General features: G+C 31.3%; 3 non-coding genes across 3 annotated transcripts; all 3 read right to left on the reverse strand.

Moving 5' to 3' along the window:
• Window positions 1–1,227: 1,227 nt before the first annotated feature.
• Trnan-guu (transfer RNA asparagine (anticodon GUU)) lies at window positions 1,228–1,301 on the reverse strand. The gene has a single exon. It is a non-coding gene; the product is annotated as a tRNA-Asn (tRNA).
• A 4,648-nt stretch (window positions 1,302–5,949) lies between these two features.
• On the reverse strand, window positions 5,950–6,023 carry Trnan-guu (transfer RNA asparagine (anticodon GUU)). Its single transcript has one exon. It is a non-coding gene; the product is annotated as a tRNA-Asn (tRNA).
• Window positions 6,024–13,109: 7,086 nt separating this feature from the next.
• Window positions 13,110–13,183, reverse strand: Trnan-guu (transfer RNA asparagine (anticodon GUU)). Its single transcript has one exon. It is a non-coding gene; the product is annotated as a tRNA-Asn (tRNA).
• Window positions 13,184–13,461: the final 278 nt, after the last annotated feature.

Below are 13,461 nucleotides of genomic sequence, written 5' to 3' on the forward strand. Positions count from 1 at the left end.
GAAAACGAAAAGCAATGCTGTCTATCGATCAAAATAAGATCAAGAATTAGGATTTCAATACACATAGTTTTATCTGCAGATCTAAAAATAAAAAACTGAGTGGAATATAGCATGGGAAAATTTAATCAAGAAATGGATGTTAACACTAACATTAATGCAGTCAAAATTGGAAGTTCTGTCAGGATTTAAAATTATGAACACTTGTCTTTTATGTCGCATATGCTTTGGTATAAAGTTATATTTTTTTTTATTACATAATTTATTGCCCCCCCCCCCTTTAGAAGTAAAATATATGAACTGATATGAGAGTTCGGAATTGTCAAGGCAGAATTTGATAACAATGTCTCTAAATATCTGTATACTAATATTAGATAAAATCCAATCTGATTAAAATCAGCTGTAAATAACGCCCCGCGTGAACATATACGAAATTATTTCTGGTGACTATTCACACGAGTTTTCATAATTTTGAAAGCGATTTGGTTTTTTAACACTGGGAAAAACAATACTGACTAGGTAATTTTCACGATTTCGAAAAACAATACTGACTTGGTGATTTTCACGATTTCGAGATATCCATATAGCCGACAGGTAAACTGGCAAAACAATCTTTCCCATTAAAATTCATTCTATTTTTTCAAGTAATTTGTTAAAAGTTACTCCAAACATTTTTTTCGAACAAAAATCAACAGTTTGTTTAACTTCCACGTATAACGGTGTTTTGATACTTCTTCTAATACCTATGTAAAAACCGATTTGATGATTTGCATGGCTGAAAATCGTTTTCTCGGGAAATTCGAATTATAATGAAGGCGAAACATATACGGTCGTCTACAGATCTACATTGTTTTGTTTGTTTGATTCATTTTACGCCTTTTCCCAACAGTATTTCAGTCATATAGGCAGGTAGTTTCCTAACCATCGTTCCTGGAGAGATATACCCCAGTACTAGACTACCTTCCTCCGCGCTAAACTACCAAAGCATCTCCCGGGGATCGAACCCACGCCAGAGAGGTAACTGGATTAGGAGTCATCGACTCTAACCCCTCGACCACGGAGGCGGTCCCACAGATCTACATGAAAAATAAGTAGGTCTGAACTTTAGTCAGATTGAGATAAAATCTTAATTGATATTGTTCACTTTGAATGTTTTAGAAATATCCAGCAATTGCTTGATGTTGCACAAATTTGAATGCAATAAAAAAGGAAAAATACTAAAAGTATATACGTCCCTGGGTGGGCTTGAACCACCAACCTTTCGGTTAACAGCCGAACGCGCTAACCGATTGCGCCACAGAGACGATACGACCAATTACTAGCTAAGTTATTCATATATTGTTATGCGCATATAGTTAACCCGGCACATCACATAAAACATTAATTACTTCATTAAGCGGCGCGAGAACATGTCCACGTAATGCTAATGTATAATAAACGTGCAGTTGTTTTTTTGATATATAGAAAGTAAACCGTCGTGTTTTGGTGAACGTCTTCCCTAGTTATGTTATAATTGCCTTTTCATTAAAGCTAGCTTCCAATCAACAGATCATTTCATTAATTGTATCCTTAATTTTCTTGTTACATTATGCAAAACTTAACATTCTTGATTCGTCTTGTACATGTACTTTTAGAATTAATAAATTATAATTAACACATTGTATACATGTAATTTAAATTATATCTAAGATAATGAGTGGAAATAATATAGAATAATATAGAATTGATATTAACTAGTAAAAGTCCAAATTTAAAAGCCGAATTATGAAATTGATTGAACACAACAAGTTGGTATGAAATAGTATGTAACTTCCAAGATTCATTATGCTATCAGGAGCTTTTCCATCTATCTAAATTTACATCGATATTCTTCAGCGTGTAATTGTAACTTACGAGGGGTGTCCCAGAATTACGTGGACTTTTGCTATAACTTTTTTATTTTTTAATGCATTTTTTAGCAAATTTGTACACAATACCTTTAACATATCCTTAATGAATGTCCATTATTTTTAAATTTCTAACATTGCTTCTCTATATTTGACGTCGCTATAGAAACGCAGTATGCGCAGGGCGGGGGCAGTCCAATATTTTGTATTAATAAGTTGTCTTTACTTTCGTATATCTTGCGTATCAATACGTAAAAAATGGCGCGACGTCGTAAGCATATGCAGTGACGTCATATGAACGTTCGTTTGAAATTTTGACGTCATAGCTGTTTCCGTTATTGTTTACCAGTGGACAACTGACAACCGTTGCACTTGGATATTTAACAAAAAATGACGTCCACGGATTACGCGGAACATCGGACTATCATCAAGTTTTGTGTTAATCTTGGGAAGACGCCAACACAGACGCAGGAAATGTTGGAGACTGCAAAAGTGAGACCTTTGTTGTCGATCACTCGTTTTCAAGTGGCATAAGCGTTTTCGAGACGGCCGGGAGGACATTGAAGACGACAAGGGTCGTGGGAGAAAGTCAACGTTGACTGCGGCGTCAATTAAGGAAGTCAAGGACGTCATAGATCGGGACAGGCGTTACATTCAAGGGTAAGCAATATTTTTGTGTTTAGAAGAAATGATTTTTAAAAATGAGCTTATCACAATTTATTATTTTAAACGCAATTTATCCGCTATAGCTCTTAAGAAAGTGAACTCAAACTGCTATAGTAAGCAGTGCGCATGATAGGTTATTTCCCTTGTTAACGCACATTGTCTTTGCGTACAAAATAAACTCCATAATAATAATAATAATAATAATAATAATAATAATAATGATAAATAATAATAATAATAATAATAATAATAATAATACGGCGTCAGCATTATCACCGTCGTCTGTAACACTATTATCGTAACAAAAGTTAATAGTATGCTTTATTATTATTATTATTATTATTATTATTATAACGACCAGTGGATATATCGACACCATAGGTGTATTGAGTTAGGCGGCGACTATGTTGAGAAAAACTGACATTCGACGCCACGCATTTATTAACAACTAGCGACGCCACCGGAATGACGTCGTAACGTCGGAATGGACTGCCTCGCACCCGCTACCCCTTGTCTCATTACCCTGCCCACAGACACTGATCCAGTTGCCGGACAACTTTGAAATTTTTTGTACTTATGCAATAAAGTTGCATTTTGTTCATGTTAATTTTGTTTGTTTTTATTTTCAGTAGTTTTTGAGTTACAGCAAAAGTCCACGTAATTCTGGGACACCCCTCGTATTTGTAAACATATTACTCTTACATAACATATTGTAAGATAAAAATTCTTTATGCATATAATATCACATTTTAATGTATATATGTATACATTGAAATATTGCTATAACTTTTATCAATGTAAGACATTCATCTGTTTCCGTGACAACACTCATACTAATTTACCATGTTTTTTTCTTATTTCGTGCATGAATATATATATTCAACAACTTTAATAAACCGGTTGAATCCGTATCGTCATAAGAATAATATAGAAGTAATTGTTCAGAAATGTAATAAATATTGTGAGTAAAAAATACAAAATAGACTAAAACGACAAAGTCAATCCTAACCATAACTTCTTTTCCTTTATTCTATGTTTCAATCGTTAATATTTACAAAAGTGTCGAATTTAAGAATTAAATATATACTGCACAATGACATATGTGAACGATATTCTACACCGTCTGAGACCTATTTGACAAAATATTTTATTTCAGTAATATTATTTCAATCAATAACGCTGTGTTATATTTAAAGTAACATACAGGTATAACGTAGTATTCGGCGCCAGAGATGACAGCTGCGGTGATGACATGTATCAAAATTTTACTGATGACAATCTTAGTCGTTATATTTATATTACGCTTTTGTCTTACAGATAAAGGGCTTTCGTTGACAGCTTCGGAAAATTCCGTGAAAATGATTATTGTTTGTTCAAAATATTTCAAGCTTGAAATAAATTATGAGATTTCGTGTTATACACTTAAATTATCATCACCCGTTCCGTTTATTTAGATCAGATCAGTTAGCATATAAACAAATATAAGAGTAAAAACATTAGATAAAAAAACTTAACAGTCACTTAGGGTCACGCATGCAAAATATCATCCCAGTGTGTCTTTTGTTAAGAATGTTACAGGAGTCCAAACTAGCCCGTTCGGAGTGAAAATGTTGCCGTTGTGGGCAGAAATGTATTTTATTTTCTAGGCAGCCGATAATGGCAGTCAGAAAATTTCTGAAATTGGCTTACGTTCTGACAGAACATCAAAATCACTCTTTTTATTTTTTTTTCATTAGTATTGTTCAATTGAGACTTTTAATAATCATTTGTAATATTTTTCTCATGACAAAAAAGATATTAATGCGTTATGTTCTCGAAAAGTTTTTTATTGACACACAGTTGCAGGACAAAACAAGACTCCGTATGATCAAAATGCACATAAACATATTCTATTTCCATTTTGTCACTCACTGTTGTGTTCATACACAGCTGACTATTCTTTATATTTTCATGTATGGTAAAATTGCATTGAATTGGTTGACTTTGTTTGATTTCAATTTATTTAAACAGTGTTTCTTCTATGCACCTATTATTGCATTGCTAACTTTTTCATCTTTAAAAAATATTTCAATTGAAAACATAGACATATATGCAGATTTAAAACTATATGAATATGATAACAGAAACATTTTAAGAGAAAACTGGAAAAAACGGCATGGATATTATGCAATGACTAAAGTTTCTTGCTCAATGAAACCACGATTTGTCCTTGACGAGAGACATGAACCAACAAAGCCACGAATCCATAGCGTTTTTGTCTGGCGCGTTTGATAAAAAGTAATTGCAACAGTGCACCTTTACTATAGATTCAAGCCAGGCAGAACATCCGTGCAGACCGATCAGGCTCTGTAATGTTGACTTACATTTTAAATTTCTATCTTGATAAAACGGAAGCTAGAAAAGTCCATGATTTAGCCGGTGATAAGGCTTGCAAATCTGCACAGTCTAACCAGCGTCACCAATGTCGGCTGCTCTAGTGTATGCAGGCACATAATTTACCTTTTTCCGTAACAAGCGAAAGTCGAGTCTAGAAATAAAATGCGCAACTTGACAAAAATGCCCAAGGCTAATGTTGCAACAAAGTGTGAAATATATCTCCCACATTTAATGCATATAAAACGTTTTTGAAATGTTTATGTTTTGCAGAAATAAAGTAATTAACATAAAATGAAAAGAAGAAACAATTGTAAACTCAAGATATACCTAGAAATTATATATGATATTTTACAATTTTATAGCGAATTTAAAATGACGAACATTACTATAGTTGTATAAAAACCAATGCGAGACACGATTGTGAAAATTTGCCTCCTTATTTTAAACCGTGAAATGGCATATTTGTACAGTCTGCCCTTACAAGGAGCAGACAGTTTTTTGTCCCTTTCGCGTATACGAAAGGCAATCCTGTGATGCTTGTACGGTCAAGTTCCTCCCAAAATAAAGTCATTTTAAGAAGAAAAAGAGAATCATTGAATTTGCTAATTTGAAAACTTCCAAATTTTTCATATTAATGTTATCATGATTATTAATCATATTATAGTTGAATAACAAACACATAACAAGTGTGTCTAGCCAAAAATGCAAATAATTATCACAATGATGCATAAACAGAGATATTAATCAGTTTGTTTCTGTATATGTTTATTTTGATTATGTTAAATATTCTTAATAAACCTAATGAAAATCACTTTCAACATGGTTATACAAAATCACTTCTGAAAGAATGTTATTGTAGTTTAATGTTCGACCTTACATTAACAAAGATAACATAAAAAGATAAATTATCAACATCTTGATTGATTTGAATCACAAACCTTTATAAACAAATACATGTACATCCAAAGCAAACTTTAAATCTTTATATCAAATGTAAAAAATGGGATAAATTAAAAGAAGTAGCCGTCCCTGGGTGGGCTTGAACCACCAACCTTTCGGTTAACAGCCGAACGCGCTAACCGATTGCGCCACAGAGACGATGTATAGACTTAATAGTAAATGGTTTAATATTTTATAAAGGGACATAACCTTTTTATTGCATACAATATATATATAGTGACGTTTGTCACAAGCAGTAACCTATACTACAATCAAAACGATGTTAATCTTTGTTACTAGCCCTATTTGATGTTTAACACATTATTAATGGTTCACATAATGAAATGTGTACTTTTTTGCGATATTGTCATACAAAGCAGGCTAAGGCTTTGTCTGAAATCACTACACTATGAGAACGAGAAGTTTCACTAATTAAATCATGACATTCATTTTATTTGACAGATTAACTAGATATGACGATAATCGTTATATAAATATTTAGGCAATTTGTTTAAAAAAGATTTTGTTCCATTTACAAAGGAGCCCTTTCTAAAAGGATATTTCTATATAGTTATTACCTTTATCTCCATATCAGTTATGACAGAAACCACAAAACGAGACATAAAAATGAATCAGAAATGTTACTGCAACATTTGAACACATCAACCTAATGTTTATTCGTTGAATAATTTTATTTTCTAAAAATTATGTAACTTTTTATGATATGCATAGTTCTTCGCCTTCTTTTGAATATTGCTACACAAGCTCCAATTAGTCTTAACATTGCTAAAAGATTAAAGTAAATATCTTTTGACTGTCTGGTTTCCAGTTAATTCTGTGCCTCTTTCAATAAGTAAATATAGCACCAAAATGTCTGTTTATCAATCAGTTTTGTTAAGCAGCTCGCAATAAATGGATATTAAACAATACATATATATTACCAGATCAGATCTTCTAAATAATATTGTCTGTCACAATTGCAGTGAAACAACTTATATCAGAACAGAACAGAACAGAACAGAAACTTTATTTCTTGGTTTAAGCATAAAAAGCTCATCACCATATTAAATATACAAATACAACATATAATACATAAATGACACATGACATGAATATATATAATTACAAAATAATGGTTTATGTGATGTGAGAATGTTTAATTTGAGATACCAAATTACTTAAAAAGCATATGAATACATGTATATAATACACAAGAATTTGCCTATCTTTACCAAACATTATCAATTTAAGCTACAATACATTATACAAAAAAGCAAACTGCGACAAATGAAGGGGGATAACTTAGGTAACTTTACATATCCAGTATTTTAACATTTACTTCCCCTTAATAATTCATGATCAATATTAATAGAATGAAAAATGAATACATTTACTGATTTTGTACGTTTTTTTATATATATAAAGAAAAGAAAAACCCACACAAAACGGATCAATACCCAAAAAAACTAACGCTAGACTTAATTATAAGGATTAGTTTTGTCAAAACATTTTATCATGGTATTTATATTTGGTTATGTGTTGAAAAACAGATATAGTTAATTTGAGAAGATACAAATATTAATAAATAAATAAAAAAAAAAATATATGTATATATGTACAATTTCATATTCACATATAACTTTACAAATCTACATGATGGATATACAATGCGCATTTAACAGTTACAATGATACTTTTCCTTTTTTTTAAACAACAGAAAAAAAACAGAGAAAGAGAGTAAAGCTTACATAACAGTATATTATAACAAACTATCCCTCAATTTAAAAGCTTTATCACAGAATATAGCTAAATTTTTCAGTTCTTTCTTGCGACCAGTTTGCATTAATGAAATGAATTTAAACATACTTGTGTTGCAATAATAGTATCTTGGAATGTATTGCTTTCTTAACTCAGAAATATATCGGACATTTAAGGATAAAGTGAATTCATCTTCTATATCATTCATATAACATAAAGTGCACTTTCGTTCATTCCTTGGTACATTATTATGTCTTCCTAACTCGATATTAAGTTTGTGTGAGGAGAGTCTTATTTTTGCTAAAACATTTCTATATTTTACATTTTCAATATATTTTAATATATAACGATTGTTCAAATGTGATCTTATATTCCCTATATACATCTAACAATGATGAAGATTGAATACCATCATTCCAACAACTTATATAAATATCCCGTAATCTATTCCTAAAAATAGGTACAAATAGTTTTATATTAACAGAATCGGGTATAACCAGACTTCATTAAATCCTGCTGACTGAAGAATGTTTTTAACTTTTTGAAGCCCAGTTTGTTGAACAATTTACCACATCAACATCATATATCTGTCTACACAATATTGTTCTCAATATACAATTATCTTTTTTACTTGTATTTTAACTTAAGAAAATATTTAATCATACGAAATATGCCTTTCAATGTAAAGAGGAAATCTCCCCAATTCTGCATATAATGCCAAAGTATTTGTCGACTGTTTAACATTTAAAATAAACCTACAAAATTTTTTATGTACTCGTTCCAAAACTTCTGCATTCATAGACCCCCATACTTCACAGCCATAACTTAAAATTGATAAAAACATAGGCGTCAAAGAGATTAAACATAATGTTAACTGGTACTTTGTAGTCACGTAACAATTGTAACAATGAATATAATGATCTGAGCCCTTTCCCGGCTAACGTCTTTGTAGCTTGCATGAATGACCCACCACTCGTGAATACCACACCTAAGTAGTTAAATGAATTTACTACCTCGACTTCTTGATTATTATAAAACCACTTATCCATATTACCAAGTCTACCACCTTTTCTGAATACAATTATTTTTGTCTTTTCAACATTTACCGTCAAATTCCAACGATTACAATAGGACAATAAACTATCAAGTGACTTCTGCAAACCAGACCTAGATTCTGAAATGATGGCGGCATCGTCAGCAAATAACAATAAATAAATTGATATTTGGTCGATATTTAGACCATCGTCAATATTTTCTTGCAGGTGTAATTCGATATCATGCAAGAACAGAGAGAAAAATATTGGAGAAGTTATTTCCCCCTGGAATAGACCAATGTTACTATTGAAGACATCAGATAACGTTCCTAAATGTTTAACACACAATTTCACCTCATTATACATTGATCTTATAATTGACAAGAATTTGCCGTCAATTCCTAATTTTATAAGTTTATACCATAACCTTGACCTATCAATACAGTCATATGCTTTTCTATAATCAACGAAACAACAGTACAGTTTCTTTTTTTTTTCAATTTGCCTTTGTATGAGTGAATGTAAGATAAAAACAGGATCAACTGTGCTATACCCATTTTTGAAACCAAACTGGGCATCCGACAATACACAGTTGTCTTCAGCCCATGATTTAAGTCTTTCGTTTAATATAATTGTAAACAGCTTAGAAAAACAGCTAGTAAGTGTGATTCCTCTATAATGTTGGGATCTGAAATATTGCCCTTCTTATGCAAGGGAATAATAACACCTGTCGCCCCATGACTTGGGAAATTTCTTTCTTATCTAGTATATCGTTAAAGAACAAGTTTAAAGGGTGAATTATCTGAGGGACAGATACTTTAAAATATTCATATAGGGATATTATCTAACGAGGGCGTTTTGTTTACTCCTAGCTTCTTGATAGCTTTCAAGATTTCCTCATTTGTGATACGTTCATCTAGCGTCTCAAATGTGCTACTGTCATATATCCCCTCACCTAAATTATTGATAAAATCGTCATAGTCATTATTTTCTACTTCCTCGCTCTCCCCTGACATTAAATTGCAAAAAATAATCTTTAAAATCACTAACTGAATATCTTCCCCACAAACAGTAGAATTTGGACTTTTGAATATTTCCCAAAATTCCCTTGGTGATTTCCTCCTTAAATCGTTCATTTTTTGACAACGTGTATTATATAAAAAGCATTTTTTGATTTTCTACATTGATATTTATAGTCTTTTCTTTTATTAAAAAGTATAGTTCTATCTTCTGAAGAGTAAGATAAATTATATTCTGTTACAGCATCCTTATATGCAGCCAATTTTTGAGAACATAAATTATCAAACCATTTCTTATTTTTTTTATTATCACTAAAACAAACTTCACTGTCAACAATATAAGTCTTCTTGAAATACTTATCACCATGTTCACACAAAAAATTAGTAAAAATAGAAGTCAGTTTATCAACACTGTTTTCTCCATTAATTTCAGAACGTAAATCACTTTTCAAGTGAGTTCAAATTTTGAGATATATCTCTCAAAAATAAATCTTGGTATCTTTTATCAAACTTAATACGTGTATTAGTACTACTTGTCGGCTCATATAATGGTTCAATATTAGTTTTAAAAGAAAACGACAATGTGGCATGGTTGGAAAAAATATTGAATTCTCCGACCTCAAATTGTCAAGTAAGCAAAAATTATCTTCTTGTGTAAGTAGGTAATCTACTACACTTGTTCCATTATGCGTGAAACAGGTAAATTTCCCATGATCACCTGGCCAGCGACCGTTAACTATTCGCTGATTGGTTGCTTTACAGAGATCAAGTAGATAATCACCGAACCGATTTGACGTAGTATCTCGAGAAATGCGAGGCATGGGATTATCAATAGTTATTACGTCACCACTACTAATATTTCTGTCAAAACTGAATAAAATCAGCTTTTACAACCAGTTCTACTATTAAAGATCGCCTACTACAAATATTTTGCCAAGCAAATTATAGTCCATAATATCTTGTTCAAGTTGTGAAAAAATATCAATATTATAAACGTTATGCACAGGGGAAGATTCAGGTGCGATGTATGTAAAACAAATATATATATCATCTCTAATATTAAAAAATGTTTTATCTATTTTTAACCAAATTATACAGTCTATAGAATTTTTAACAATTTTTATTCCTTGCCTTATAGTGTCTTTAATATATACCACAAGTCCGCCGCTTGACCGTTTTGCCCTACGGTGTTGATATTTCCGATATGAATGAATTGGATTTGAATAGCCTTTAAGTTCAATATTTGACGATTTGTTTGTCCATGTCTCACTTAGACAGATAATATCATTTTTACATAATATGTCTATATCACTTAACACTATTGATGTGTCAACCATTTCAAGAGCTTTCCTATGCCTTTCAACAAATCAGATATTCTCTAAACAGCAGCAGCACAAAAGTCAACCTTTAAATCAATGCAGAAAGAAATACTAAAATACTACATGTATTTGAAAAGACCACCAGATGTGAGCCAATTAGTTAGTTACGCAGTTGTCCTTGACAGTTTGTCAAAAATGTTACAAACACTGCAGAAGTGTAAAATGTATTACATGGATATGGCAGGCATCTGTTATTGCAAAAGTAATTGTGTGTATCAGTTATAAAAATATTCAGACTTTCAAACTTACACTTTTCTCGTTACTCGCCGACAAATATCTGTTGTCTTTTATCAAGGGACAGTTTCTACAGACATTTGATATTGCATATGAGGTGTGAATGTTTTAGGATGTTTCACAATACCTTATATTGACGCACTACCTGCTCTTAAAATAATTCTATTATCTTGGAAAAGTTTCTGTGTATGATAGCGTATTTATATAAAAACATAAAGCTTTTACAGTTTGGAACTAATGTAATACAGATGATCAACCATCTTAATATTTAAAGTGTCTTATTCTCGAGTGTACATTAAGTTTGTTGTCAGTTTCCTACTGTAGATGGTTGATATAACAGTAAAGAAAAAATTAAAGACCTCAATAATTTATTTGCCATATATTATATGTCTTACATTATGTATGGTTACCAAATACGATAAAGTTGATTGATTTGTTAAAATCTGAAAACAAGAAATTGCATATTCTATACATATGCCTTTTACACTTAGAAATAAGAATTTGTTCAAAAGTCTATAAAGAATTAAATGCAATTAGCAAAAAAATATGCAATTACCTGGTGGTGAAATATTTGTGATGGGTTAATCCTAGAATGATAAGCCATGTTATTGCAGAATGATAAGTATGTTAAAGAACCTTTTTTTCATACTTTTCAAATGATTAAAGTCTTGCTTAAAATTACTATGAAACATGATTGTGTTGTGCATTACGGCGGGGTTGGTATAATATACTTACATTTTGATTGTTTGTAAGGTTAGGTATAGCAATTTTATTATACCTCACAAATCTATTTTATTTATATAAACTTTACTTTTCAAATATACAAACGCTATCAAAAGACGTATATAAAGTAAAGATATGCGTTAGTGTATGTTTCGTTATGTTTGTTCCATCTTATACGATCCGATTTTTTTATGCCGATTTTTGATTTGCGCATTTTTTGACCAGCACTAAACATACCAGCTATTTATTGGAATACATATTTTACATAAAAAATACAACCCCCCCCCCACAAAAAAAACAAAAAAAACAACAACAACAACAAACGGAATCCCTAAAAAATGACAAAATTGAAAAAAAATGTTGCAGGCTTGGTTTGATTAAGCCTGTTCATGAACGGTACTGGGAAGTGCATTTTACCGTTCACACCCCTAAGCACCGGCTTCATTTAAACACGATAATGGTGAAAAAATTGAATTTAGAAACATCCGCAGATATGTTCATTCGGCGGTTGTCATGGAACCGTCAATATTACTATATGCTTTGCTTGTGTGGTTAAATTCAACTGAATTTTGATTTAATTTAAATGAACGGTTGCATGGACACTATCTTTATATCGGAAAGTTTGCTTCATACACTATGGCTCATCTTTAAGAGGATAAATATTATATCCTTCTGGTTGGAATCAATTCTCTCGGGGGAGTACATACCGTTTGATCATCCTCTATGGGATGTGATATTTTGATACTGTTTTGTTAATTTGATAAATGCTCTCTTTATATGCAATATACGTATAATATACATGTTTTCTTGCATATTACACTGATGTTTCCGTTAGTTTTACCCATGGCGAAGATAACATCTGACATGGAGGGGATGGGAGGGAGGGGGTGCCAGAATAGATGCGTCGTTATAGAACAAAATATTAATATACATCATATGCAAGTTGATATCAACATTTTTTTCAAGCAGTATTTTATTTAAATTATACATTTCTATTGCTTTAATCAATTAAATACTTATGGAAAATGTGCTCATTGTTGGCCAAGCCACATTTATATTCAATACAAAATAAAATGAAAACAGTCAACAAAAATTTATCGTCCCTGGGTGGGCTTGAACCACCAACCTTTCGGTTAACAGCCGAACGCGCTAACCGATTGCGCCACAGAGACCATGTAAGAATATTATAATATGATGAAATTTATATTCGTCATAATCCTATTTACATTCTTGATCTTAAAAAATGTAATAATGTAATTATAATGTATAAAATGCTTTAATTATACACACATGTTACATATAAATTCAAACAAACAGAGAAATTCACCAAATGTTACCGAGATTTATTATTATAATTATTATTATTTTACATATTTATTATTGAACTCATTTTAGTAATATCATCAAACTAGAAATAGAAATTAAAATAACCGGTATCGTAGAGCATATT

Source organism: Ruditapes philippinarum, unplaced genomic scaffold (assembly GCF_026571515.1).
Source record: "Ruditapes philippinarum isolate M1 unplaced genomic scaffold, ASM2657151v2 ctg792_1_1_1_1, whole genome shotgun sequence".
Taxonomy (NCBI): Eukaryota; Metazoa; Mollusca; class Bivalvia; order Venerida; family Veneridae; genus Ruditapes; species Ruditapes philippinarum.